The sequence below is a fragment of the Dinoponera quadriceps genome, unplaced genomic scaffold, assembly GCF_001313825.1.
Source record: "Dinoponera quadriceps isolate SergipeBrazil2010 unplaced genomic scaffold, ASM131382v1 scaffold1308, whole genome shotgun sequence".
Classification (NCBI taxonomy): domain Eukaryota; kingdom Metazoa; phylum Arthropoda; class Insecta; order Hymenoptera; family Formicidae; genus Dinoponera; species Dinoponera quadriceps.
In genome coordinates, this window is record NW_014555613.1 from 2,725,396 (window position 1) to 2,752,861 (window position 27,466).

The following is a 27,466-nucleotide window of genomic DNA, read 5'->3' on the forward strand; positions in this document are numbered from 1 at the left end:
CCCAACCCCCAACCCCTTCCCCTCGTGCGGAGTGGTTGAGAGTTCGAAACAACGCAGCGGATTGTGTCCCGACGAATTAGAGCGCAAATGATATTTTATTTGTTTGTAATCGAGCACACCAGCACACAACCCGAGTAACATTAAACGTCGTATCAAATGTAATCTATTCGGTGCAAATATTGATTATATGCGCACGTTGCATCATTATATCCGCGCGTGTAATTGATTATCGAGGTGTAAATGAAAATAATTTTACTTCCAGAGGGCCCCACGGCGTAAATAATGGCAACGCCGGGGCTTGCTGTGCGGCGGAAAGCGAAAAATCGCACGCACGGGATTTTACCGTTCGCGTATCTCGCGCCTGGCATTGCGGGTCGTCGTAGTTGTGCCGGCGGTGGCGACCTGCCGGGGGGACTTTTAGTCCGGAATTTCGCGTGGTTACATATTCGTTGCGCGACTCTCGGAGTTTCGCGAGCGCGTATCGAGGCCGAAACGCCCATGCGAGGTTCAAGAGTGCCGCGTGTACGGTTGCCGTGTATCGGTATCTCGGTCAAGTACGATGTCACCGTCGCGGCAACCGGTACACGCTCGTCGTTTCTTCACCGTTGCTCTCTCTCTCTCTTTCTTCCTCGCTCGACACGCGGCTTCTCTTACGTCTCTCCCGGTTTTTCCCAAGCGGACGACGTCGTGCCTCAGGAGGAGCGCACAGGACCAGCCTTCGTATCGTGTTTCTGAGAGGAGCATGGGAAGCTGGGTCGCATCGGCTACGAGAGAGGAAAAGGGAGGAGGGGGGCAGGGGGAAACAAGATTGACGATGCGGGAGGATTAACAAGACGCTGACAATGCGCGCATGGACACCCGCGTGTCAGCGAAATTGCACACACGGTGCCTCTAAAAATGCCGTCGCGAGCGGCCTTCGGTGTTTCCCGAGTCGATGGGAAAACGACGGGACACCGACGAAGCGCGCCTCTTTCCGCGTTCTGTGTTCTCTCTCAGTGTCGACATCGATCTCTCGCCGCTCGTTGGGTCCTACTTAACACTAGAATCGTGGCAATTTTTCCCTTCGTGGAACCGCGGATGGACCACTTTTGACTCAACTTTTTTTTATAATTACTCGTTGATTTTTTTAACTTGACGACGAGATAACTCCTTTGATGCTCGTGTCGATGGCAACGCGAGCGGCATTCGCATGACGAGGGGAGCAATCGGCCCCACGCGGTCCACCGCGCGAAGCACTCGCGTTTGCATCGTCCTACTCGCGCTTGACGTATGTCGCATCGCACGGCTCGCTGATGTTTCGTCATCTTGTGGGTCTTCTGTGTGCGTCGTACGGCCTCTCTGCTCGAGGCTTACGTGTGCGTTGGGATATTTCCTGAAAACCTAGCAACGAAGCGCCTTGCCAGCCAGCAACGACGCATAGACGCGGAGCGAGAGGGTGAAACTGCGAGATAAAGAAAGAGGACGGAGATAACGGCCGCGATAGTAATACCGACGATAACCAGAAAGGCAATTCAATCCGAATCGGCGAAGATAGAACCGAACCGTTGCGCCCAAACGTTTCCATTACGGGAACAGGGAATGAGAAAAAAGAACGACGCGAGCACCGACGGTACCGGAAACGCGACACTGCCGCGGGTAATCGCTTGGCTGTATGCGTACGAGATACCGTCCCCGAGAGCAGGCCCTACCTATAGGTCGAATTGCGCACAACGCGAGAATGCCGACGTCGAGTGACATCGCGCGTTGAAACTGATATTTCCCGGTCGGGAGAATGTATAACAAAATAAAATAAACGGCTCGTTTTTATTCCGGCCGTAAGATGTCTTACACGGAAAAGGAAAAATTCGTTCAAAATAGAAACAGCTAAAAACTGGATCTAATTAAATTTCAGTTGTATTGTTAATACGATACAGCAAATGGAAAGTTATTCTTTCTTTCCGTATAAGATAAATGACTGTAAAAGTCACGATGAGAGAGAGAGAGAAGACGAAGTCAATCCTTCTTTTTTCCGATCATTACGCACAGCGATAGCTGACCTTGCACGATTAGATCCTCGATTTCAAGGCTTCGCAAAAATCGAACGCGTCCTCTTTTATCGCGGATCACCCCATGGCTGACCCAGACGGCTGGCGGAGAATTTCCACGAGAAGGCAGAAGAGAAGGGAAATGAATAGCGAAACATTTTTCAAGTTACACGGCGGTGTTGTCCGCTCTCCCAGCTCCTTCGTTTGATATAATATTTTTAGGAAATCCCCCGCGAACGCGGCCTGCGAATACCCGTTCCGAGAATGATACCATGATAAATAGCAAGCGCGGAGCCGGGAGATGTGGGTCACCAACTTCCGAACAATGAACCATTATTGCAGCGAACCCATACCCTCCCACCACCGTGCATTCGACTCTAATTAACCGTTTCAACTGTTGCGCGCAAAAAATTTACGACAAACGAGTGAACTTTTTGCTCGCTCGAGCGAGAGAGAGAGAGAGAGAGAAAGGCGAGTGGATATTTTCGGCGTGTGTCTCATTCACGGAGGATTCCTTAATCCTTGGGAGGATCATGCCGCAAGCAGCGACCCGAACACGTATACGACTGCCGACGAGGCTCGCGCGCCCGCCAAGGAAAAGCTGTACAAGCGGGTTAGAAGCTATCCCATAGTAACCTGCATAACGCCAGCAATATCCTCTAACAGGGCAATGTAGGATAATCGAGGAATTAAAGTCTCAGGCGGTGATTTCCTTCGAGTATTGCGGAAGGAGGTTAGCGCAAGAACGGCCGGACGCCCGGTGTTATTTCCAGCCTTCTTGTCGCACAGCGCGAGACGGAGCTCACAATTAGTCGGATAAGTCGCGTCGCGATCGAGTTATCCGCGGTCCCAGTCACGCGACAAAATCTCGCGGACCGTCCTTTAATTTCGTTTCCTTCGCTCTCCGGACACCGGGCGGAGATAAATGGGCCAATGTCGGGCACGCGCGCTCCTCCTAAGCTTCTCGTATCTTCGCTTCTGTATCATTTTCAGAAAGTTATCTCCTCTGACGGAATGAAAGCGGCTCCTGCGAACGTCGCGGCTATGTGGGCTCCCCGTAATACGAGCGTTTTCGTATTTTGGATTAACAACGAAGATAGCGAAGGAACGGGGGGCGAAATCAAGCCGGTCGTTTTTTTTTTCTCCTGTCTTACATGCAAAAGGATCTCAGCGGCGAGAAATGCCGCGGAGATTTTGCTTAACGTCCGATTTTCTCATCCCGGAGAATAACTCTGTCGTTGCCTCTGTAAATATTAAGTTTGCCGGTACCAGGAAGAAGGACATGCCCCAAGAGGTGCGAGATATTTACGAAGGCGCGTTAAGGTGCTCGTAGATTGTTTCTTTAGGGTCTCTTATTTATAGTCTTCGACGTCTGGAGTCCTCAAACACGAAAACATCCCCCAGATCGGCCGACCCCGATAAGAGTTGGCTCGTGTGCGCGCACCTATTTCTCGAGCGGCGTCGGTGCTAAGACGACCTTTCGCGTCCTCGCTCAGGCCTACAACGTATCGTGTGTACGAGCAATAATAGCAAAAGCGAGAGAGAGAGAGAGAGAGAGAGCGTCGGGGTCGGGGAGGAAGCGGGTGGTCCTGTAGATTCTATGGTACGAGAGTATGCGGTTAATTCTCCGGTGGAGGAGTGTTCCTGATAGGCGTGCGGCTTGTTAATTGGGGTTTATAGAAACCACCGCTACGTGATACACGAGATGTGCCGAACGCTAACTAGCGATGCAACTTGGGAGGATGACGAGGATTTCGCGCACACACACCCGTCGAAATATCGAAAGCGAGAACGACACCGAATAAAATTCCGTCGCGCGCGGCGCGGCGCGTCGCTCTCTCTCTCTCTCGAGAAAGTCAATTTCGGAAACTGGAGAGACGAGATATAATTATACGCTTATATAATTACAAGCGCGCGCGAGAATGTACAGCGGATTATTATACCGTGTTATCGGGCTTATTACATCATAGTCGTATGATTCCGTCGTCGGCGGAAATACAGCGTGCATACGAGCGTAGGTAGACGGTGACGATATGAGATTCTACGTCGATTTTTGGCGCCTCGAAATAGCAGTCGTCCATTGGATGTAGGTTCGTTCGAGCGAAAATGTGTGTGTGTGTGTGTATGTGTGTGTAAGTGTTACCGTACCGGTGCTAAATAATACAAAGTCCACTCCAAAATAATCCCGACGTAATTAAGTTTCGGCAGGGCTCGATTGTTGAAGCGGATTTCGCGGCGCGTTCTCGATCGCGCGCGATTCTTGGATTATACAAAGCGCTGTTTATCCGGGTCGTCCGGATGTTCCAGGTTTTGCCGGCGATATTTCTTTTCGCCTGCCCTGCATCCGTCACGGCCTGTCGTGTTTTCGCCGCTATCCCGTAGGTATCTATCGCGGGCGGTCGCGCTAATTGAAAGTTATGTCAGTCCCCGGGTGTTGTTACTCGACACCGTCTCCGATGGAACTGCGGACTACGACGACCGGCAAAACCGTCGGATGTGACTTAAAAACTAAACAATTCTTAACGAGCGAGAAGCGTGCGGACGAGTTCGCAATCGGGGAGAGAGAGAGTGTGCACGGGACGCGCTCGTGTGAGCCGGCAACCCGTGCATTCATCGTGGGTAATTAAAAGCGATATACATTACTCCGTGACATTTAAAGCGAAACATTACTGGAGATATCTAAACAATAGCAGTCAATTACATTTCAACCATTTGTTCGCTTGGAAATATCCATTTCCGTTTTATGCAGTATAAATGAACAACACGATTAATGACCGTGCATAATATCAAATTACTTCATCATACCCGGATATCAGCCTAGTTTACATCTGATTACGCTCGTGTCTATGCGCGGTGCGCGCGTGTTTTGTGAATTAGATAGATTAGGTTGGAAGAGTGGCCGAGTGAATCAACTTGTTTTGCACAGAGACATTTGAATAAATACGGGACGCAATTAAATTGAATTTCTATGTTTTTCCGACTCGTGATAACGTAGCAATTAGTAAGAGAGAAAAGGGGAGAGAGAGAGAAGGAAGTTATCGCAGGTGAAAAAATATCTGTGGAAAACATCTTCATTCAATATGTGTTGGAAATCTGTGTTGGGAATCTGTGAGTTCCAAAGGCGAATGACTTGCTCTTCCGGCTCGCGATAATCGCCTTCTCGGACAAGCGATGTCAGCATAGTACATTAAACTCGAACGACGCAGATACGGTTTGTTTTTCCTTCGACAGTTTTGACATCGGAGGTAGCCTGATCAAACTGCCGGATATCGTAACATAAATATAACGAGGGAGGGAGGAAGGGAAGGAGGCAGGAAGGAAGGAAGGAAGGAAGGAAGGAAGGAAGGAAGGAAAGAAAGAAGGAAGGAAGGAAGGAAGGAAAAGAAGAGAAGAAAATGAGGGTAAACGTTGTCTCGTCTACCCTATGATGCGCAGTGATACCATCGCGTTTAGAGACTATTGTGGCTCGCGCGGTCTACCAGCCATATAGATTTCCGCCCGGAGAGCCGTAACTTCGGCATTTGACGTAAGCTAAGCGAATTCGTGTCTTCACATCCTCTCTCTCTCTCTCTCTCTCGGAGACGAGAATGCGTGCATTTCGTTCCCAGGAGGAATAGAGAGGAGCTCGGCATCGGAAGAATGGCTTACACGCAGCGATTATTTTTCCACAAAGAAACGTAACCACGTTCGATCGAGTTTCCTTCGACGAAATGCATTCGAATATTTTCCCCTTGATATTCAACATGTGAATCGCGCAATTTGCAGAAATTGAAAACAGCCAAGCGTTTTCTCTCGCGCTCAGTGGAAGATTCAAAGACGATCTTTGTCGGCGCGCGATTCATTAATTACGATCAACGTAACGAATAAAGTACGGGAAATGCGTATCTCGAAATTCGCCGCTCTTTTTTCCTACCTCTGGTTTTCTCGAAAGCAATTAGTTCGCCGGGACCACTCTCGTTCCGTTTGCGAAAATAAGCGTGTCGGTGCGGACTTAATGGAAATTACGAGGAATGGTCGAGCCTTTAGAGAGCCAATAACGTCGCGGTCAATGGAACACGAGCGGCATCCGGATTAGAAACTAGATCTGGTCGACTAGCCTCGTTAAGCGATGTAGTTATCTATGGACGCGCGTCGCGCGCAAGGGCGACGCCGCGCCGGTAATTTGGGCTCAGTGTCGTTTGCGGTGTGCGATTAGACGAAGCTAAGATCACTGGATCCGCGATAAGTGATTGATGGAGAAAGGGTGAAAGCGAAGACGGATGTGCCCGAGTTAGCCGCGCTTAATTAAAAGGATATGGCGCGCGCGCCCGAGTCCCTCATCGTCTGAGGAACGATTCCGAAATAATTAGCGAGAGATAATGCCGGAGCCCTGTCGATATTTCTGCTTCATGAAACGCGCGCCAAACGACGTCGTAGTCGTCGTCGGTCTCGCAATCGAATGTCGGTACTCCATTTATCCGGCCGCTCGTATCATCTGTGAAATTGGACAGTCGCGAGATTTTGCAGTCTCTCGACTCTTTGGCCGTAGAGTGTGTGTGTGCTCTCTGTATGTGTGTGCTGTATTTGCAACACGAGCGTTGCGCGCAAATAGAGATTCTTCTTTTTAAGTACTTGAATTCCTCGTAGAAATACTTATTTTTACCTCCCGTTCCCGTTTTTCGCGAGGCGGAATTCGGAATGCATCGGCGCGCAACACGAAGGACGCGCTCGAGTACGTTTCCCGACGCGTCCCGGCGATACACACTTTCGTCAAAGTTTAAGAAATTTTGGCGAATTTCCGAATTGATTTATCTATCCGCCACGTTCGCAGTATCTCGAGGAATTCCCGCCGACCGACCGGAAAATTCAGTTTTCGCTGGCCGTGCGAAACCCGCTCGTCCGACGGGAAAGAACGAAGGAAAGATGAAACTCGAGAGACCGTCGCCACGCGAAATTATTACTCGTGTACTCGTTCAGTGACGATGATAAACACCGCGGGTCATTTCGACGGCGTTTAAAGGGAAACAGGTTTCTACACGCGCGCGATCACTCTCGATCGCTGCTTAGAAAGCCCGATAGATCGACGTCCGTTCTCCGATCTGATCGCGCGATCATGTCGGCCGATATAAAAGTCAAGCTGATAATCTTTTGAGAAAATAACGCATATGTCGCCCCGGGGATGTCAACGGCGCGAATTTCACGATTTAACGTACAATGAAATATTTTATGGACGAGCGAAGGGGTTCCATAAATCGATTTCGCTTTCCCAACCCGATCCCAGTCGTAACATTTATACACGCATGTCTATATTGATCACGACGTATAAATAAACCGCTTGCAAATTTCAAACGCTTTTTCACCGGGCTAATAATACAATAATTGCAGACGCGACCGACCGAGGAGCGTATCTTGGCCTCGAACGAGGGAGCGTTTTCGAGAGCGAGGGTCAACGTTTGTGCGTCGCGTCCCCGCAATGGCTTCCTTCCTCCGCGCGCAGCATTAAATAGCGCATACTCTGCGTATACTCTCTACGAGTCCGCGGTATTAACGGCCCGTGAGAACGGCCCGGTTAGGTTAATGGCATCGTCGGAGGAAGTGCGCGATTACAAAGTCGTCTCGTTGCCGCACGGCGTTCCTTTTTTCTTTCTTTCTCTCTCTCTCTCTCTCTCTCCCTCCCTCCCTCTTTCGTCCCTTTTGTCCGTTTTACATCCTCCCGCGCCCCATCATCGTCGACATCAGTCGACACTTGTTATCGCGTCCTCCGCATCGAGCGTCACTCGAGGAACAATGGCATCGCACCCACTCATTAACAGGTGATAGGTCACGATCGAATCCCGTCGTTCCGGTGCATCGTACGACAATGACGAATTGAAAATTGCCTCTGCGTGCTTGAAAGGTCGCGTAAAGAAGATGACTGTTACGTGCAGTGGCGTAGCTCGTAATTCCAGATTCTCAAGTGAAACATTCTTATCCACGTGTGTCTCTTATCTGTCTTCGACTTGCCGAATAGCCATGATTTTCACATATTTTTATTGCGTTGCGCACGGTGATTCTAAATTGCATATTTATACAAGGTGTCTGGAATCCTCCCTCGTATCCGTGGTGTGCAGGTGGAACGGGCGAAACTGAATAAAAAAGTCATGTATGTGTTATTTGCAAAATGATACAGGACTTTTTTTCTTCACCTCAATCCATTCTACGCCCTCACTAAGTGTGTCCATGTTGAACTGAGACACCCTATACATACCTGTTTTTCATTTATAAGATCTGTTGCGCGACTTACACGTTCGTCGATGTAACCTCGCATAATGTCGTCGTCAGACGAACATCTCGTCTCTTAAGTTTGCAAGATGTACGATGAGCCATTTTCAATCTATTTAGAGCTGATTATATTCGAGGAGAAAGATATTCTTTAACGATATTAGTATTTCTCTCTCTCTCTCTCTCTCTCTCTGTCTGTCTCTCTCTCTCTCTCTCTCTCTCTCTCTTTCTGATATAGAAATTCATAAAGATACGTAAGAGTTAACTTCTCTCATGTATTAACTAATTATATAAGTACATTTGTACTAATATATTACAATTTCTACATTATAGAACTTCTATATTGCAGCTTCTACATTATAGAACTTCGTAAGGTGTTCTTAAAATTGTATCTGGATGACATTTACAGGAATAAACGCGCGCAAACCTATTTCCTAATTCACGGGCCCGAACTAAACTGATGTAACCGCGCAATATTTATTGAATTTCCGCGTGACATGAGACGGCTGCCAGCTATTTACAAGCGATTAATATTTCGCAAGTAAAATCCGTTTCTATTCGCAGCCGTGTGCTCTAGCATACTCGAATCCGGTTGAAACGGCATTAAACGCGTCCGTTGTTACTTAACAAATTGTACTGACACGTCCTGTCTCCTCCCCTTTCCCCTTTCTTTCCCTCTCGATCGCGCTCGGGGTCTTCGCCGTCTTCGATCTGCTCGGAGTATATTAGCTTCGACGTGAAAGGTGTTCCTTAATTAGCTCGGTCTGTATCATGAAGAAGCAGCAGTCGGTGGTGTAAAAGGCGAAGATAAGAGGTAAGAGGGTACGGGACGGGAGGGAGGGAGGTTCGCAGAGCCACGTAGCACTCGCTTTTCATTTGGACGATGGACTCGCGCGCCGATGCACTTTTACAAATTGCTCGGTACTTGGACGAGCTTCTCCTGGGGTTTCGGTTTGGGATTCGGAGGCTGCTGCCACCGCCGTCGCCACCGCCGCCACCCGGCGGCATAGGGAATTCCGCGAGACCGCCGAATTCGGTAACAACTTACTTGTGCGCTGTGCCGTGGCGGCCCGATAAGTTTTTATCGCGAACAAGTTTCTGGCGCGTTCTGTTGGTTCCTGGATTTATCCGCGGACGACACGCCCGACGCAACGTCAAACTCGCGAAACTCTTCCTCCCCTTCCTTTCTCGTTAAGAAAAATCGCTGGCTTTAACATCGCCGAGGTGTTCGATAAGATCGGATCTGGGAGATTCCGTTAACGCCAGGAGCCATCAGCGGCCGCACGGCCGGCTTTTCCATTCCGGTTTGCCACTTCCAAATTCCATTTCGTGCAATAAGATATCCGCTATCTAAACGTGAGACTTTTCACGAAGAAAAAAAATGAGGGAGAACATCTCGGACAAAATTATCTAGTCTAAGTAATTTTAGAGTTACAACGGCTCTCGGATATTCTTATATTAATTCATATATGCTGACGATACTTTCGAATCCGTTAATAGAACGAATCTTGTTGATCAGCAGGATATTTTGAATCCACGCGAATAGTTATAGAGTATTCTCGGCATATGAATTTGGTACTTCGGCAGACGATTGTTTAGACGTCGAGTAACCAAAAATGTCGCTGTCTTCGATTATTACTTCAACATACCGGTGAGAAAAAGAAAGGATAGATAGATAAATAATTGTTTCGATTCTTATTCTAAAGCTTTGTCCTTTAAGAATATTGCAGAAAGAAATACTTCTTACGGTATAGATTATAAATGTGAAATATTCTTGCAAAATAAACCTAAGATATAATGCGCCAAACACACAATCAGGCGCACGCAGACGGAAACCGCAAAGTCCTTGCAAATAATGAAAAAATTATGGAAAAATTACAAATTGATTTACATTGCAATTTTGCTGCTACATGTCATAACAGAAGTTACATTTGTTTTAAAATAAAATTACTGAAATTTGTTGTTTATTATTTGTACCCTTTTTCATTCACTTTGTTTCGTAAACTAGGCAAATACAAATCTCACAATTAAACTAAAGATATTTATCCAAATAACACTCGCCTAAAAAACATTTAAAAGACGTCCTTTAAACGTCTTATTGCTTAAAAAACATCTTTACGTCTTAAGACGTCTTAATGTTATCTGGGTTAAGCTAATAATCTCTAATTGCATGACGTTTCGTTGCACTCTCCAAAATTGGTTCCGTTAACAGCTTTGATACTTCGAATTTTTGAATAATTCCACTTTGAATCTTCGAACTGTGTCGTCAAATGTCAAATTATACCGAAGTTTCGAAGCTTCGAAAACGTCAGGCAGTTCTAGCCCTGATATTTGCGTATCTGTAACATTGTGTATACATGTCTACCTCAACTTCCTTTCAAATTAACATGAATTATTTAGATGATGAAATAAATATATAGGAATATAATTTCGCTTGATAAATATTAAATTTATGAGTGGTCCCCTTGAAACGCCACGGAAAATACGGCATAACGGCAATCTTATTTTCAAAGACGGTGCGAACATTGATGTTTCTCAATTCCTCGGGAAGCGAATTCCAGAAGATAACCGCGGTGTTCATGAATGATCTCCGGAGGGTAGACGTTTGATACCGCAGGAATGAAGGGAGGGAGACAAAAGGGAAGAAGAAGAAAAGAAGATATCGCAGCGAAAGTTGCCGATTGGGTTTTAACGGGTTAATTTTCCGCGAGTTCCGTGGCGACCACCGAGCGATTCGATCTATCGCGTCATTGTTGTGAACTACGGCAATTTCCTGCGTCGTCGTCCCGCCGGCAAATCCTGCCCGTCTGCATCTGGCTCTGCTCTTTTCCCGCATCTTCGTCGGCAGGCAGGCAGGTGTGCTCACAATGGCGACGGTATCAACATCGGAAGGTGGTACCGGGCGCGCTCCTCAATGGGATATCAGATATCGAGCGTTATTTGATTCGAGCTTCGAAATAGGGAACGAATACGTGCGCCTAGAGTTCGTCGAAATATGTAACGAGAAATGGGCGCGCGCTGGACTCGGGCCGCGCAACGAGCCGCCAAGCGGAGAACGAGAACGATACAATTCGTTCGGGTATCGGCCCGCTTCCCTACTCCGCGCGAGGAAAATTCTAATCGCCACGTTACCGTCGATTTTCCCCCTTTTTGGAGAATAGTTGAGCCAAATCACTGGCGAACTGTGCGGGCGAGCGCGCCGCAGTGTGATACCGAGCCATTCATTTCTCGATGAGATGGCGAAGCGTAACGATAACTACTAAAACCATCGTGAAAAGCGTACGGCTGTGTGCGCGCACGGGTGTGTACAACACGCGTATTTTGATGGCCGAGCGTAGTAAAATGGCGAAAAATTTTGATTTGTCCCCAGGGGGGATAAACATAGACTGTGTTTTATGAAATCGACCGGGCGACACAAATCGACGCGGGCTCGCGACGCGATTGCCGTGGCAATCGGGAAATCGATTGTTTCACAATTCTCGCGACAAATATTCCCGCGCGGCCGCCGCTTCCCGATCGTCGATTTTTACACGGAAATCTTTAAGCGCCCGATTTTATCCGTCAAGCGGCATGAGATCGCACGACCGTGCCGCGTGTTCACGCGCCTGTGTTCGACGGCTGCCTCGATAGCGAGGGGATCCCGTCCCGGGTCTCTATAAGACCGTCGACTTGAAAGTTTGGCGGCGTTCGCGTCCTTCCGGTGCATCCACGAGACGTCGCGTCCCGCATAAAGGAGGACCGTCCGTTCTATAAGCCTAAAGGACGGATATTTCCCTTCCTCCATCTCGCCGCGTTATATACCACGTTCTTTGATCTCCGAAAAAATTCAATTTGCCTGGAGATTGAACGACGGTCACTGAACCGCACCACGGACGCGCGCGGCGGATCTTCCTTCTTGCAAAAATCGCTCACAGCGCGGAAACAGATCGCTACGAAAACGCTCACCAAGACCATCTCTCCCCCCCCCCCTCTATCACTATCCCTCTCTCTCTTTCTTCATCCCTCTGCCTCTTTCTCCTTAATTCTGCGTATCGAGCCGTATTTTAATCCGAAGATATTTCAATTCCATCTACGCGGAAGGAAAGGGGAAATCGAACTTTATACACGGGATGTCGACTGATACCGTAAAGGTTCGGTTTTGCGGGAGACGTCGCGACGAATACGCGGCATAAATATTCGCCGGTTACTTCCCCGCCGGCGCGGCTGATGGACTCGCGGATTTGTTGACCCGGCTGAAATAAACAAGAAGCGTTCGAAGTCGCTTCTCGAAGCGGATCGATAAATAATAGCTCGTTGCGAACTTGGCATCCGCGACTTCTTAGCAATAAGTTAGTGGGTCGGGTTAGAACGTACTTAACACAATTGCGAGGACAAGCGCGCGCGCGCGCGCGCATTAGTTGCTTTTTCCCCGGCGACTTTCGGAAACAAACGACTTCAGTTTACGAAACAACTTCTCTCCACCCTTGGTTACGTCTAGTTAACGGCCTCATCGGTATTTCATGTATTCGCGTGGCGTGCGACCCGTTATCTATTGAGAGAACCGGAACAAACTACCGCCGTCACAACAACTGTTCTTTTATAATAACGTTTCGCTACCGTCCCGCTTAGATAGCAATTCTCATTGTACGTGACAATGTTTTTTTCTACGAACCAATTAGCATTCTTGGTGGTACAATACTACTAAGTCAGCCAGTTTGCCCCAGTTTGTTATAAAACGGAAATAGATCGGCATAGAACACAGGTCGTTTAATATACTAGAAGGAGTATGTAAAGTTACTCAACAACGGTTCGCAAACCATCTCGAAGTTTTGTACTAAAAGTATTTTAACAGCGTTTCTTTAACTTTATATATCTTCTTTAACGGCGGTATAATACGCCTTTATCTTTTATAGCGAAAGAATTTTAGAAGGCGCGATAATTCTCGATGAAAATTGCACGTCGGAAAAGGCTCGCGCCGGCAGAAAAGTGTTGGGAATCACTGCTCTATAACAGGCTCACGCCTGGACGTGATTATACATTGATTAATCGTCGATGATATAAACAGAAATAAATACGCAATAATAACAAAATAATAACGAGCTAACTGGGCAATTAGAATAATTACGAAGAGTGTTAAGGTAAAATGAGATTGATGTAATCATCTGTAATAGATAGAGATTAACGGGCTCGAAAATATGAAAAATGCATAGAGTAACTAATAAATAAAATATGAGGGAATAATGCCGATAATATAAAATCAATTAGACACGCTAATTATCCGTCCCCAAAGGTATGAACCAACCATTAAAAATAATTACGTTCTCAGAACGTAAATTCAATTTCGCAAGCCACGAGACATTTCACTTGGAAAACTCGAAAGTCAGACGTGCTTTAATCGTACCCACACGCGACTATGTTCTTCTTTCGCGTATCGCAAAGTAAGTTCTCTCGTTACAATCTATACACTGATCTATATACTGACAAAATATGTGGTATTCGTAATTACAATAAATTTGTAACTATAATAATTTATAGAAAGAATTACAGTCAGAAGAACCATTTTCTAGCAGGTCACTATAATATCAGTGATAATAACATACGTGCCTTACACGATTTTATATTTACTGCTACTTTTGTGGTTAAAACCATAAGAAGTGTATAGTTGAGGGCGAAAATAACTATAATTCCTTTCAGTATAGTATGCTATTATTATACATCTCCCTTATATGGGCGTGTTATCGCGCCGAGAACACATGCCGGGAATGTTTGTGCATATATATGTTCTGTTATATATATATATATATATATATACATAATTTTTTAATGTGCGTACACACATATGCATACTCCGTTTTTTTCTTTTTTCTTTTCTCCCACTAAATTTGTACTGTGATACTACAGCGATAACATTCTTAGGGGAAGTGTTCTAGAATGAAAATAAAAGCATCCATCTATCTGCCTGTCTATTTATTTATCAGAGTACAAGAGGGTGTCGACTGGATTTATGAGGAGTTTGGGTAAAATGACGTTCGATCGCGTCCGATCGGGGGTTAAGACCGAGGCGACGCGGAAACAAAGTGAAAATGACTTTCCCGCGTAGAATGGAGCACAGATCGATTTAGCCGGGGCTAAAGACGGCGGAGCGGTAACCCCGCGCGGCTTCGTGCGCTTCTCTACATCCAGGACGACTTCGCGCGGTGCCGCAGCGTTACCACGGAGCGTGCACGGTGCGATAAACGTAATGCATCTTCAACCAGACCGGGCCAACTCTATTAGCATAAATTGAGCCGAGATACGCGCCCGTAACGCCTGACTTTTACAACTATTTTTATTGCCTCGACTTTATGCAACCTCGCGTTGCCGCGTGGCGCGATGCCGCGCTGCGCGGCCGGAGCACGCTTTCTCTCTCTCTCTCTCTCTCTCGACTTACCTTTGCTCCGGCGTGGAGCTCGCCTAAGTTAAACACGCGTGCTATCGTGCCGAGAACACACCCATACACACACTCACGCACGTGGGGCACACTCTCTGAATATCTTTTACAGTTCGTTTACCTCGATAACAGGTAGAAATGGATCCACGGTGTATCTGACGTTTTTGGTCCGGAATAATCCGGCCGAAACATGCCGGGAAAGTTTGTCGGTTACATCGCAGCTGTCCTGTACGTATCGGCAATTAATTTGTTGACAATACGTATGCTCGTTATCTGTTTTTGTTATTGGGAATACAGTGAATGCACACGTATACGCGCGACATAGCGAACAGGCGAACGGACAAACGATTCGATTTGACTCGCAACCGCAGCGCCAGGTCAGATTTTCTACTCCCGGCTCCTCTTTCTCTCTCTCTCTCTCTCTCCATTCCTCCTTCCCTCTCTCTCTCTCTCTACTTTACTCTCTCTATCATGGATTCCCGCACCGTCGCACGTGTGAAGTTACGATCTAACGGTTCGGCATGTGTTGCGTCGTATTTTAAGACGCGCGACCGCAGCGCCTCGCTTCGTAACGAAGCCCGTAATTTATTTCCGTGTAAATGGTCGCCGGCCTCTCGCGACGCACAATCGCACCGGAGTTCCCGTGTATCCCGTTAGCTCAACACTCTCTACGAATTTTATTCCGCCCGGTAATGAGCTTCGCGCGAGCCGGTGCCTGTATTTGCTGAATATCAACATCGGAATGGTGGTTCGAATTTCATATTTAATTAGCGAGTTAATACTCCGTTAATAACCCGTGTATATTCTGCCGCATAATATTTTTCCATGGCAAACACACATCCCTCCGTGTCAAATTAATAACGTCGGAATATAACATGTGCGCGTCTCTCATCGTTTTATTTCTAATTGGCGAAATCGACGGTGGACCACCGGCGCCTGACGGCGGAAACGCGGGGGGATCCGGGGCATAATGGGAACATTAAGGTTTAAACAAGTTTTAAACATGTCAAAAATAAATTAATCAACTTGGTGTTACACCGAGACATTCTTTGGAACTACTCGCTATAAGAAGAACACCTAAGTTTTAGAATGATTTGAAAGGATGAAATTATTTGGTTATCGATAATACTGTTCAGCATAAAACTATATAGAAGTTAGGAAGATTACATCGAAGCCGTTAATCCCCTTTGTATTCGCTTCTATGTCACGTTACATAATACCGCGGCGCATTGCACAATTATGCCGCGTAGACTAATGTGACCCTGTTATGCCCCAAAATGTATAAGTTTATCTCAGGTAATGTAAAACATCACATATAATTGATATTTGTGCAGATATTTTACTAAAATGACAAGAAAAAAACCACTTAATAGGAAGTTCTAGCAACACCGCTTTTCAGATACGGCAAACGCCAAAGTACATACCGATATTCATTGCTAGTACCACGAATCCATAGTTTGTGTTACGTATTCTGTTACGTCCTGGACACCTCGGGAACGATGAATTCCTTTTTTTTTTTATATGTTTGGGAAGCAGACGGACTTCGGGCAAGCGCTATTGTAAAAAGGACAAGATTACGATGGCTCGCCGTTAAGCGCGCCATGTGTTTCGCAACGCGTCTTTCATCTTTTCCGCCTTCACGTAGTTTTGTTACATCCTAAGTACCCCGGGAACAACGAATCCTTTTTTTTTTTATAATCAGGAAACAGACGGATTTGGGCAAGCGCTATTGTAAAAGGGATAAGATTATACGCCGTCAAATGCGTCATGTGTTTCCCAACGCGTCTATTACCTTTTCCGCCTTCACACGTGATCGGCCGGACTCAGGCCCTTCGATGGGATTAGGATCGTTTATGACATCCTGATAACGTTAGAAGTTTTCTAGGCTCTCCGTTTCCCAACTTTTACTCAAAATGCCCTAAATTTAACCAAGTTGTGTGGGCCTACTTTTCACCAAAAAGCAGGACTCCCACTTTAATATATAAACTCACAATATACTTTTATGTTAGCACAAATAAAACTTTATTCTTCGCCATTAATAGTTTACGTGTCTCTAACAACCGTTGTTTATTTAATCGTCTCTTCTTTTTTTTAATCGCATGGCCCTCTCGTAGGCAAGCGGCTAAATTGGCCGGTAACCTAGGACGCCTGTATTGGCAACGGAATAGTATTGACAATGAGGCCTACAGTTGTTACAATTATTCATTCATTTCCCTTCAATTATTTAAATCTGAATTCCCCTTTCAACACTCTCATATGGTCTTATCCCAGGTAAAGAGATTAGGCTAAATTAGGTTCTTTGATCTAAATAAAGGACCACCTAACGTACGTTCTGCGATCGGAGTAAATAGGCCTCTCCGAACCTTGACCTGATCCGCAGACCTGCCAGTACGTTTAGGCCTCGCGAGTGCGCGAGTAAGTGATGTTTGTTGCGTACATCCTCTTCCAGGACGTAACAATTCTATAGATTTAAAAATGCTGGCAATTAATACAGTAACGCACTTTAGCACGTTTACCGTACGTGAAAACGGTATTGTTAAAACCCCTTAATAACGCAAACGTACTTATGGTAATGGAAATTAGAATTTTATTGTTGCTTACCGTGAACCGGCCCCACACAATGTGACAAATATAGGCGAACATAGGCGAATGTTGGCAATTATATTGATAACATACGTTATACATTTGGGCGAATGTAACATATATGTATGTATTAATACAATAAATGTAATATAACATAATGTAACATAAATAATATAACATAACACACGTGATTAATATAATTTCCGGCGTTTGCCTACATCTGCCACATTATGCGGGGCCGGTTTTACGCAGGTATATCAAAAGAACTGCAATTCAACCGCGGAGAGCACAGCGAACAATTTATAGCAGCTACCAGCTAAAACTAATACGACAACACGCGGTATTTACACGGCGGTATCTTTATAAAAAAATATTATCAACCATATCCCCATTATGCCCCGTGATCCTGTTATGCTTCCCTTATAGTACACGAAAGTAAGCGGGCCGCGCGAAATCGCTCGCCCCGATAAATTTCTTTCCTCCTTCTTCTCGCGAGAACCCGGCGCAAATATGGATTTCGTTGCAGGAGACCACGCAGCGGACCACGGGCCCGTAAATTATAAAGTACCATGCGCTTAAATGCTGCACCGTATTTAAAGCAGCGCGCGCCTGCGGTCATACATCGAACATAGCTGGCAGCCGGCTTTTGCTGCGATTCAGTCGCATGATTTTCATATTGTACACAATCGGGGTTGCACACCGGTTAAGAGCGATAACGCGCGCGCACTAACGCGAGGTTTATTTCAACGCTGGCCGTTTTGACCCCGGGTTAGCCTATGGTCAGGTCACGTTCGACCTGCGACTCGCCGGCGCTCCGTGGCTGCGGCCACCAGCTGTGGGCTCGTGGTCGTCGTAATAGGTACATTTCGGCATCGATGGAATGCCGGCGTTTCGTATGTGGACGCGTACTGGGACGTTCCGTATAAACCTCGCGTTATGCGAAGTATTCTAATATCCTACGCGTCCCATAATGTACCATTGATCGATATGGGACGCATTACGTCCGCGTGCTTACGGTATTCACTTCCGGCGGCGCGTATGCATAATATTTTCCCCGGTTAAACTCGAGACGGCGACGCCGCCGTCGCCGCTTTCGCGAGAGATTTCCGCGCTCACGGTGAATCGTTAAACTCGGCGCGCACACATGCCGGCGCGTTATCCCGAAATGTTAACCGTTGTGGATTCATTAGCGCGGAAAACAGAAAAGCTCGCAGAATGTTAAGCGAGAGCTCTCGATATTATACGTATCTATGTCTTCACTAACGCTTTCCGGTTATAATTGCCGGCGTCTATTGTGACTGCCGGCGTAATTCTCGCACGTGTGGCGCATCGAGATGATGAAAATCGCCCGCTTTTCACATCGTGACCTGATCCTCTCCTCCCCCCCCCCCTTTGCCGTCCGCGGCAGTGTTGCCGCTCGTCCGGTTTTCCGAAAGGTTGCCCGGTTATCCGGTTTTGCCCGATTTTGTCTGGTTGTCCGGTTTTGTCCGGTTTTGCCGAGGGAAATTCGAAAATGGGAAAATAAATCTTCCTGCACAACTAATATATAGGATAAAAGTCACCATTATATCGAGGCTGATTTTATTTTTTAGTAAATTATAAATAGTAAAGCGGTCGATAATAATACGAGGGATGTTTTTTTCTGAAAATTGAAAGTATTTGTATTCATGTTGTACATAGTTTATCAGACATTAGACTTTTTTTTTATTTAAGTGACCGTCATTAGAAAAGTGACCACACTGTGATTTCATTGATCATTCTCACGGGACACCCTATATAGCTGCTGAAACTCCACGCACATCCCGACGTTCGAGTCCGCCTGAACACTATTTATATTGGCCCCTAACAAAGTTAGCCAATAAAGAATTTCGCTTCAAACTAGGTTCAAAACTTCGTTGGTCGACAGAGTCGGCCAGCACTTGTTGGCTACTGGGAACCCGTTTACAACGTCGGTAATTGTTGGTCGATATAACTGACTGAAAAGTCACCAGTTATAGCTATACAATATATTGCTTCCGATGCAACATTTCGATCGCAGATGGCCGATGTTTCTGACATTATCACCCGGAATGTAGGGAATGACAGTTAAATATACAATGCATCGCGCGGTACCGTCTCGGAGTGTTGTCTTTGTAATCCAAAGGTTATCCACGCTCGCGCGGTTTATGAAAAGGCGGGAAAAAATTCCAAATTAGAAGAAACAGCGCGCACCGTTTCAAAGCGTGTCGCATAAATATCATATTAAAATTACACAGAAGAAGAAGAACGAGACGGGCTCTTTGAGAACTCGAGTACACGTCGATCCCGACGGTCTTTCGTTAAGCGACTGGGAAAGCGAGGAATAAAGTATCTAATGGAGGAGAGGAAGGTGGGGGAGGAGCTCCGAGTTGAGCGTCGAGCAGGATGCGTCCCGACCCCCGGCGGGTTAAGCGCCCGCTACCGTAGACAGATCGTCGTCGGAGGCGATGATTCGGATCAGAGCAACGATTTCGTACCCTCTTTCTCTCCCGCTGGCGAGCGGTGCTCCGCGAGAGGCGTACACGCGTGATGTCGTGCCGCGGCGTTCACCGTGGAATACGGCCGATAACGGTGCGCCGTGCGGCTCCGACGTTCTTCCGAAAGTATCCCGGGAGGAGACCGTGGGGAACGACAAAGCCGCTCGCGCGCCATGTTACCTTCCGTGCGCGCTTAATCGCATTTGCATAATATCAAAATGCCTTTAATGCGTATACTCCGTATCCGCCAGGAGAAACGATTCTCTCGAGTGTCGTATGCCGACACCCCACCCCATCCCCCTACTCGCGCTTCCCTTTTCCCTTCCCCCAGCCTCCCCTACTTCACGACCACCCCCCGAGCGTGCTTCGTTGTGCATCTCTTTTTTCCCCGGCCCTCCGTATCGCTCAGGAGGGCGGAGTCGGACTCAGCGAATGCATCATCCGGAGAAAGGTATCGATATTTCGTTCATTATTCATATCGGAAGGAGAACGCCGACTCATATCGCAAAGGAAGTTTCGGCCGTGATAGTGGATACCGGAAAAGTGAAAGACCGACGGGGATGTTCCTCTACGACCAACGGGGAAAGTATCCTCCTCGAATCCGACACATGAAAGCTTTATTACGAACGAAGAAACGAACGTGAGGGAGAGAGAGGGGAGGGAGGAAATCACGATGGGTGGAAGGGAACGGTAGAAACTATTAACGTTACTCTCTTGCGACTACGGTGTGATGGCGGAGCTTAAGTGACGATCGATATCAATAAAGTGGCTGACGATACCTTTTCCGCATCACTATGCGGAACTCGTCGGACACACCGTGCACTCGAGCCGAATCGCGGCGTTTCCTACCTATCTCAATCGATCGAACGGTGAAATACGGTGATTACTCGAAGGCAAGCTGACTCTCTCTCTCTCTCTCTCTCCCTTTCTCCCCCTCTTTCTCCCTCTCCCCTTTCCTCCCGCTTTCTATCTCTCTGCCTTCGTCCGAGGGCAGAAACTGCCTCGCGTACGACGACTTCACAAAAGCGCTCGGCAAATATTTGCGGCCACGCGTATATCCGCGCGCCGTGGATCTCTCTTCGTCTATTTAACGGATCCGAGACACGCTAAGAGGAGGAGGAGGAGGGGGAGGAGCCGGAGGCCGCAGCTCATTCACTCCGCTCTCTCGCGGAAAGGAGAACCCCCGCGCGAAATCACCACGTCCGTCCTCTCCGTGACGCGAGGAAGAAGAAGAGACGGCGATGATAAGTACGCGAGAGCGTCAAGTTTGGTCTCCCGCGGGGATAGCACGGTGGCCGCTTCTCCCGGGGAGGATTCACAAGCCCCGAGTAAACTTCCCCGACCGAACAATCTGTCTTCGGGACTTCTCGCGGCCACCGTCAAATCGCGGCCGATTCGGGGGACGCGCGCCGGCCGCGATCGATACGGCGCGAATGCGCGCGAGGAATCTTCGGTATTCGATTTAATATAATAAGGAGTACCCTCCGTGTTTTTGAGACTCCGAAGAGAACCGAGGGCCACTCCTATATATACGTTCGATCGAGGTACGGAGGGTGCTTTCGCGAAGATCGCTGCCGGCTTCTGCTACAGCTTCTTCTCGTCTCGCATAGAAAATTTCCCGGAGTTTCTAATTGGAATCCCAGCCCGATTTTCTAAAATAATTATGGATTTTAGTTGGGAAATGTAGGCAAGTTCTCGTTAAAAAGTTTCTCGTTAAAAGCGTAACGTTACAAACGCAAGGTTCTAAGTGGGAAATATAAAATGGATTCTATTTGGTCGCTCTATGTGTTTTCCCAGTAATTTTTTCTGTTTCCATTATGCATTATGATTGAACGAAATATATAAGAGAGTTTACGTAATTGTACTTGATAAGTTCACGCATACACGTGCGTGCTATATTAAACATAGTGATATTAAAAATGAAAATCCGTTTTTTTAAGCTCCTAATCTAATATTTGATTAAATTGTCACTCGTCTCTAGCAATGACAGTCGTATGTGGCATGAAACGAACCGCAGTGCATGTCAATCAGCATCACGGAAAGGAGGCTTAATTCCGTGTTAGGAATAAGAATAGGAATTCCATTTGACATCGTAGTAAAATAACCTATTTTAGGACAACGTTGAATATTCTAATTAGAATCTATGCTATGCAAGGGAAAAGTTTGTCGATTTTTTTCGTAGTGACGTAAAAATAACGATAAATTTCTTTCTTGAGTAACTAAAGCCTTGCCTATCATAAACTGAGAAATTTATGAATAAATTAGAATTTTGTTTAAGTTTGTTAAGAACGCGTCAATTTCATCATCTTATCCACCACACATGATATTCACACATAACACATCATCTTCTTCCACAGGGTCATTATATTTATTTATCGAATTAAAAAAAATGATGTAATATAAGAAATAATAATACGTTATTATCTGCGTTCCTAGATATACAATATTTTTTTAGAAAAAGAGAAATTATTTACTATAATTGTGTAATTATTTTCGGGGACAATATCATTTTTACATTTTAATCACACAAATGGTCAAGAAAACTATTTTTCTAGTAAGTGTTGCTATAATGGAGGTGATAATAACTTTACGTGCATGTTGCTACTATTATTTTTGTGCGTTGCCCTCGAGAACAACTATATTCTTCTCTCAGTGTAGAAAAATTAGCAAATCCTCATCTTAACCCCTTTCCCCGTATGGGAAAACCTGTGAAAATTTATGGAAAATCCTATGAGATATCTTGCGAAAATCAACGATACGACTCACACTTCTTTCCTCTTCATAGGAAAAAAAAAAAAAAAAAAGAAAATTAGTCTCAAGCACACGCACGCGCGTAGGTGACGACAACGCGCGCCTGCAGTAGTAGCCGCTAGAGTGGAGCCCGTCGGTTCGGGCAGCCGGTCTCCGAGGTTCAGCCGCGAGACAGATTATTTTCGACCCAGACCTCGCGAAACTCCCGGCCGTCGTTGTCGCTCGAAGGCGAGGTCGTCCGACTTGGCCGAGGCTCGACAATGGGGCGCACGAGCGCTCGTAACTCTCGACCCGTGATAATAACGCGGCGGTGGCGAGTCCTGTTAAACGGCCACCGCCAACGAACGACCGACGTACGGACGGGGCGCGCTTTCCGCGCCGCGACGGGGAATGTTCAGTATTTCGCGGATAAATTTAGCCATGCCGTACGTTGCTCGCGCGCTTTTAATGTCCAGTGCGCCCGAGGAGCCGGAGGAGGAGTTGCTAGTCGCTCCGCGACGTGGCGAGAGAACGAGAGCGGCAGCCGACGCGTGCGCTGCAAGATGCGACGGGAATTTTGCCGGGACCGGTGCATAAAGATCTCGCGAAATCCTCGATCCCATTGTCCCACCTTGATACATGAAACTGGAACTTGCCAGGCGCATTGTAATGGGATTGTCTTTGCGTTCCCTGGCAAGGTACAGTTGTGCCAAGATATTAAATCACGTTGCCGAGGAATAATGCAGTTAGTTCGTTATTACGTGAAGAACATTCTATTCCGAGAGCATACACACGGTCGCGTCGTCGCGCATCTGCCGCGCGGCTGTTCCGCCGACGATGACGACGACGACGTTTCGAGGCATCGACAGTCAAGAATTCATTCAACAAGTCGAGCGCGCTCACAACGGCGTCTTTGACGAATTATACTTTTCAATTAATATCCGTCGGACCCCGGTTGAGATTTAATTCGAGCTTTCAATTAGCGACGCGTCCAATTCCGCAAAGTTGAAGATTATATAAGTAATGCTCTTCTCTGGCGTTCGTCTTTCTTTCTCCATTTTTTTTCTTCTTTTTAATTATGACCAGAACGCGCATCCGAGGCAGCAGAAGCTTGCACGGGATTCAATATACGTGGATTACGAAGCGGATAACACTTACAAATCCGATCGGTAGGAGGGAAAACGATCGCAAGGGCACGCTGAATGGTCATACAAATGCTCAGTTTCTCGTTGCTCCCGGGAACAATAGGATCGGGAGATTCATAGAGTCTGTAGTTGCTTATTGGACCACTTCGTCGTTCTCTCATATCGCTCCATTGCTTCCCGCCTTCCTAGCATCCGTAGTGATTTCATCTATGAGGAACTCTCGAAGTATAATTGAATTGTAAGACGAGAAGAAACTCGGATCTTCTCGCCGATTAATATTTGTATTAAGAGACGCTTATCGTTTGTTTGCGTTCAATCGCGGCGAATACAACGGAATTACTCTCTTACATTCTCTCTCTCTCTCTCTCTCTCTCTCTGAGAAACAATTCGGACGCTTTATAATTTTCAATCTCTTTTCACTCTTCTCTTTTCCCTTCCTTTTTCTAACGTATAACCATCGCGTGACGACCGTTTGAATGCTTTTTTTTTTTTTAGCAAATTTACTATACCTCTACTGAATATACGTATATTTACGTAGACGATAGATCCATATCGTTGCGAAATTTGTCGAAACCGTGCGCGTAATTCACTTCGTGCTTTTTCCGCTTGTAAAACGTGATCGTTTTGGTAGCGATAGAAAACGAACGATCCGCGATGAAATTAAATATAGTTGATAGGCCGGGATTAGTTTCGCGGCAGGTAACGTCTATAAAAATATAGAAGACGAATGAACCGAATAAGCTGTATAAATATTGGGACAGTTCTCTTGTATTATCGGAACATTTCCCTGTACACAGAGTGTGCGAAAGGCGTGACTACCTCGCGTTATTGCGTGGCGCACGAGGAAGATAAATCTATCAGCGCTAGACGACGTATTACAATTTGCGGCTGCGTGGTTAAAACGAAATTTGCGCATGAAATATATTCTATTGTGAAACGATATTAGTTGAAGGTTATGACAGTCACTGCTACCACACAGGCGCGATTTGTATGCATCGCAAAAAAATCGCGTTATTCGCGATTTTCCAAGCTAGACGAACGCACACTATTACCGCGTCCATATCCATTACTGCGCTTTTACTTTTAATCTTGAAATGCGTGCGCGAGTTTAAATTTCAATAACACTGATGCTGGGTAATTCACCAGACAGTTAATACGGGAGAATAGATACGGTAAATGATAAAGTGTCTGGATGTTATTGAAATCTTATCGAGGATATGCACACCGCCGATACGTTAAAAATTCGAACAACGCACTCGATATTTATAACACGCGTGATACAATTTTCGTTAAAAAAAGGAGAGATATTGAAATGAGATTCTTATTAGCAGTTTCAATGTGGGAATATTTATCGAGTTAGATCCTGAAATAGTACTCGAGTGGAAAAGCCAAATAACTTTGCCGCATTAATCTTGATGGAGCGATTAATTATAGAACTTGTGAATCCGGTAACAGCTTCTGTAAATATAGCAGGTAATACAGAACGAAATACCATCTAAATAAAAGTGATATATAAGAGAACGCTTCGATAATCAGTTTTAATTTGATCATCAGCTCCTAGGAATATTAGCACACGGTCTCGACAAAACACATAAATTTATGTATGTGGCTTTATCCTCCAAATTTTATAACCGATCTAAATCCATAGGAACCCCTATCGATTCGGAAATATTTTAAACATCGGCCACAAAAAGGCCACAGCTTCTTCGCGATTCTTATATAGGTTTTGATGTATAAATCTTTTTATATACAGTAATATATATATACATGTATACTACACATAGAAATTTTCCAAGATTTATACAGCGTAGATTCCGATTAGAATACCCGAAATTGTCTCAAAATAAATTATCCCATTACGATATCAATTGAGAATCTCAAACATGAGATGAAACCTCTTTTCCACGATATTAATTGGTCGTGCGCTATCGGATGTAACTGACATCGCTAGAGTCGAATAACTTCTAACCAGAGAACCGTCGTAGATCTCTCAACTAGAAACCACAATTATTTTAGGAAATCGAACTGTACCCCAATTAGATCCCAAGAAATTTTCTATACGGGATATAGTCTAAATTGTATTGGAAAATTAGCCTAATTTGAACCAATTTTTAATTTTTTTTGTACACAAATTTCATACGAACTTTCGCGTTATATATTTATTGCGACCAAAAATATTTAATAAAAATAGGACTGGAAAGAAGCTAAATTATTGACACCAGTCCCTTCTAGGCAACTGGTTTCGTAAATTGGACCACAGATTTCCTATATTGAACCGCTCCCAAATATCAATGAAATTAAATCTACAATCTAGAAAAATTGTTCCAAACGTTAAAAAATAAAATAAAATAAAAAAAAAGAAGAAAAAACCCAACTATCAAACTACAATAGAGGAGCACAAATAAATTGTACATTGTGATAAACTGATAATGAAAAATACGTTTTTGGGCATTAGAAATAGTTATATTTTTGATAGGCTTACAACATTAATTTCCTTGTGGTCCATAAAGTAAGCTATCGGAAAGAATCTACTTTACGGTATACGTAGAACAATAGTACTTCTTTTTACTTAGTTTCACCTTAGTACAACGAGTACGAGACTGCTTCGTTATTCTAGCGCCTTCCACCTACACTCTTTAAGCTAACTATGACACAGCAAATATCTCTCTTTTTCAAGATACACAGTGGTCTAATATAGGAGTCCAAATTCGGCAACTCTCCTCTATATATATTGGAATTTATTGATTATCTGCATTAGAGCGAACAATCGCGGAATACAAGCGCGATCGATCGACAACTACATATCGGATTAATAGATTGCCGTTATCGGTTGTTTAGAACTTCGCATAGAAGGTTGAAGTTAACGCGGAACTACTTTCGCGCGCCATAGTGGGTCTCGTTGGACATTATGTTCCCTTGATACGTCCTCGATTATCATCCGGTGTCGTACAAGTCGGTTACAACAGGGAAGTTAAATTCAAAGCTCGCGAGGTATGTCCGATGAGCGAAATCGATATCGCGACTCGATGTTGCGCGTCCGGAGACGCGAGAAAGCGGAATCTCTTCGCGACGGCGAATCATTCTCGGCGTATTTTGCGTGCTCGCCGATACTTAAAGTCTTATCGGCGAACTTCCCGCTCTATCTGGCGAATATTTCACGTTTTAAAGGGCATACCGGCGTCGCGTGAACGAACAACGTGGCCTTTGCTTCACGTTGCACAAGACGGGACATCAAGGTCGCCGAGTGACAAAAATACCTACCGACGCGAAAATAAACATTTTCAACCGACTCCGTCAATTAAAGGCTAAAAGAGTGAATTCCATAGTTCATCTATTTATAAAGATAAGCCCGAACTATCTAATATTTAACGTCGGATAATGTTCCCATTCGATCGACATAGGACGTCATAGAACTCTGTATTCCGATGAAAAAGAACGCCTGTAATTATTTATTCTTAAAAGCTCGGTGATTTACACGGAACGCAGTAATCCCGGTTGCCACGTGATTCACGCACACTATCGCATTAAGTGGCCCGACAGTCTTGCCGGATGCATTTACCTGCCTTTCAGGATATATACGTGGGCCGTACATACCACTCGCTTTAATCAATGAATACCAACAATGAAGCAGCGGCGACTGGGGGAACGAAGGTACACTACGGTTAACGCGCGTGTGTGCGAATTCGCAATTGATTACGTTGCTATTGCATGCCAATGCAGGTAACGAGTTCAGGCCTTTCCGAAAGTGGATCGTGGCTCGCAAACCGCCCGTTGCGACCGAATGCTGAGACGTTGTCTCGCGCTTGTCCAGGTCTAAAATCGGGGGGGAGGGGGGGGGGG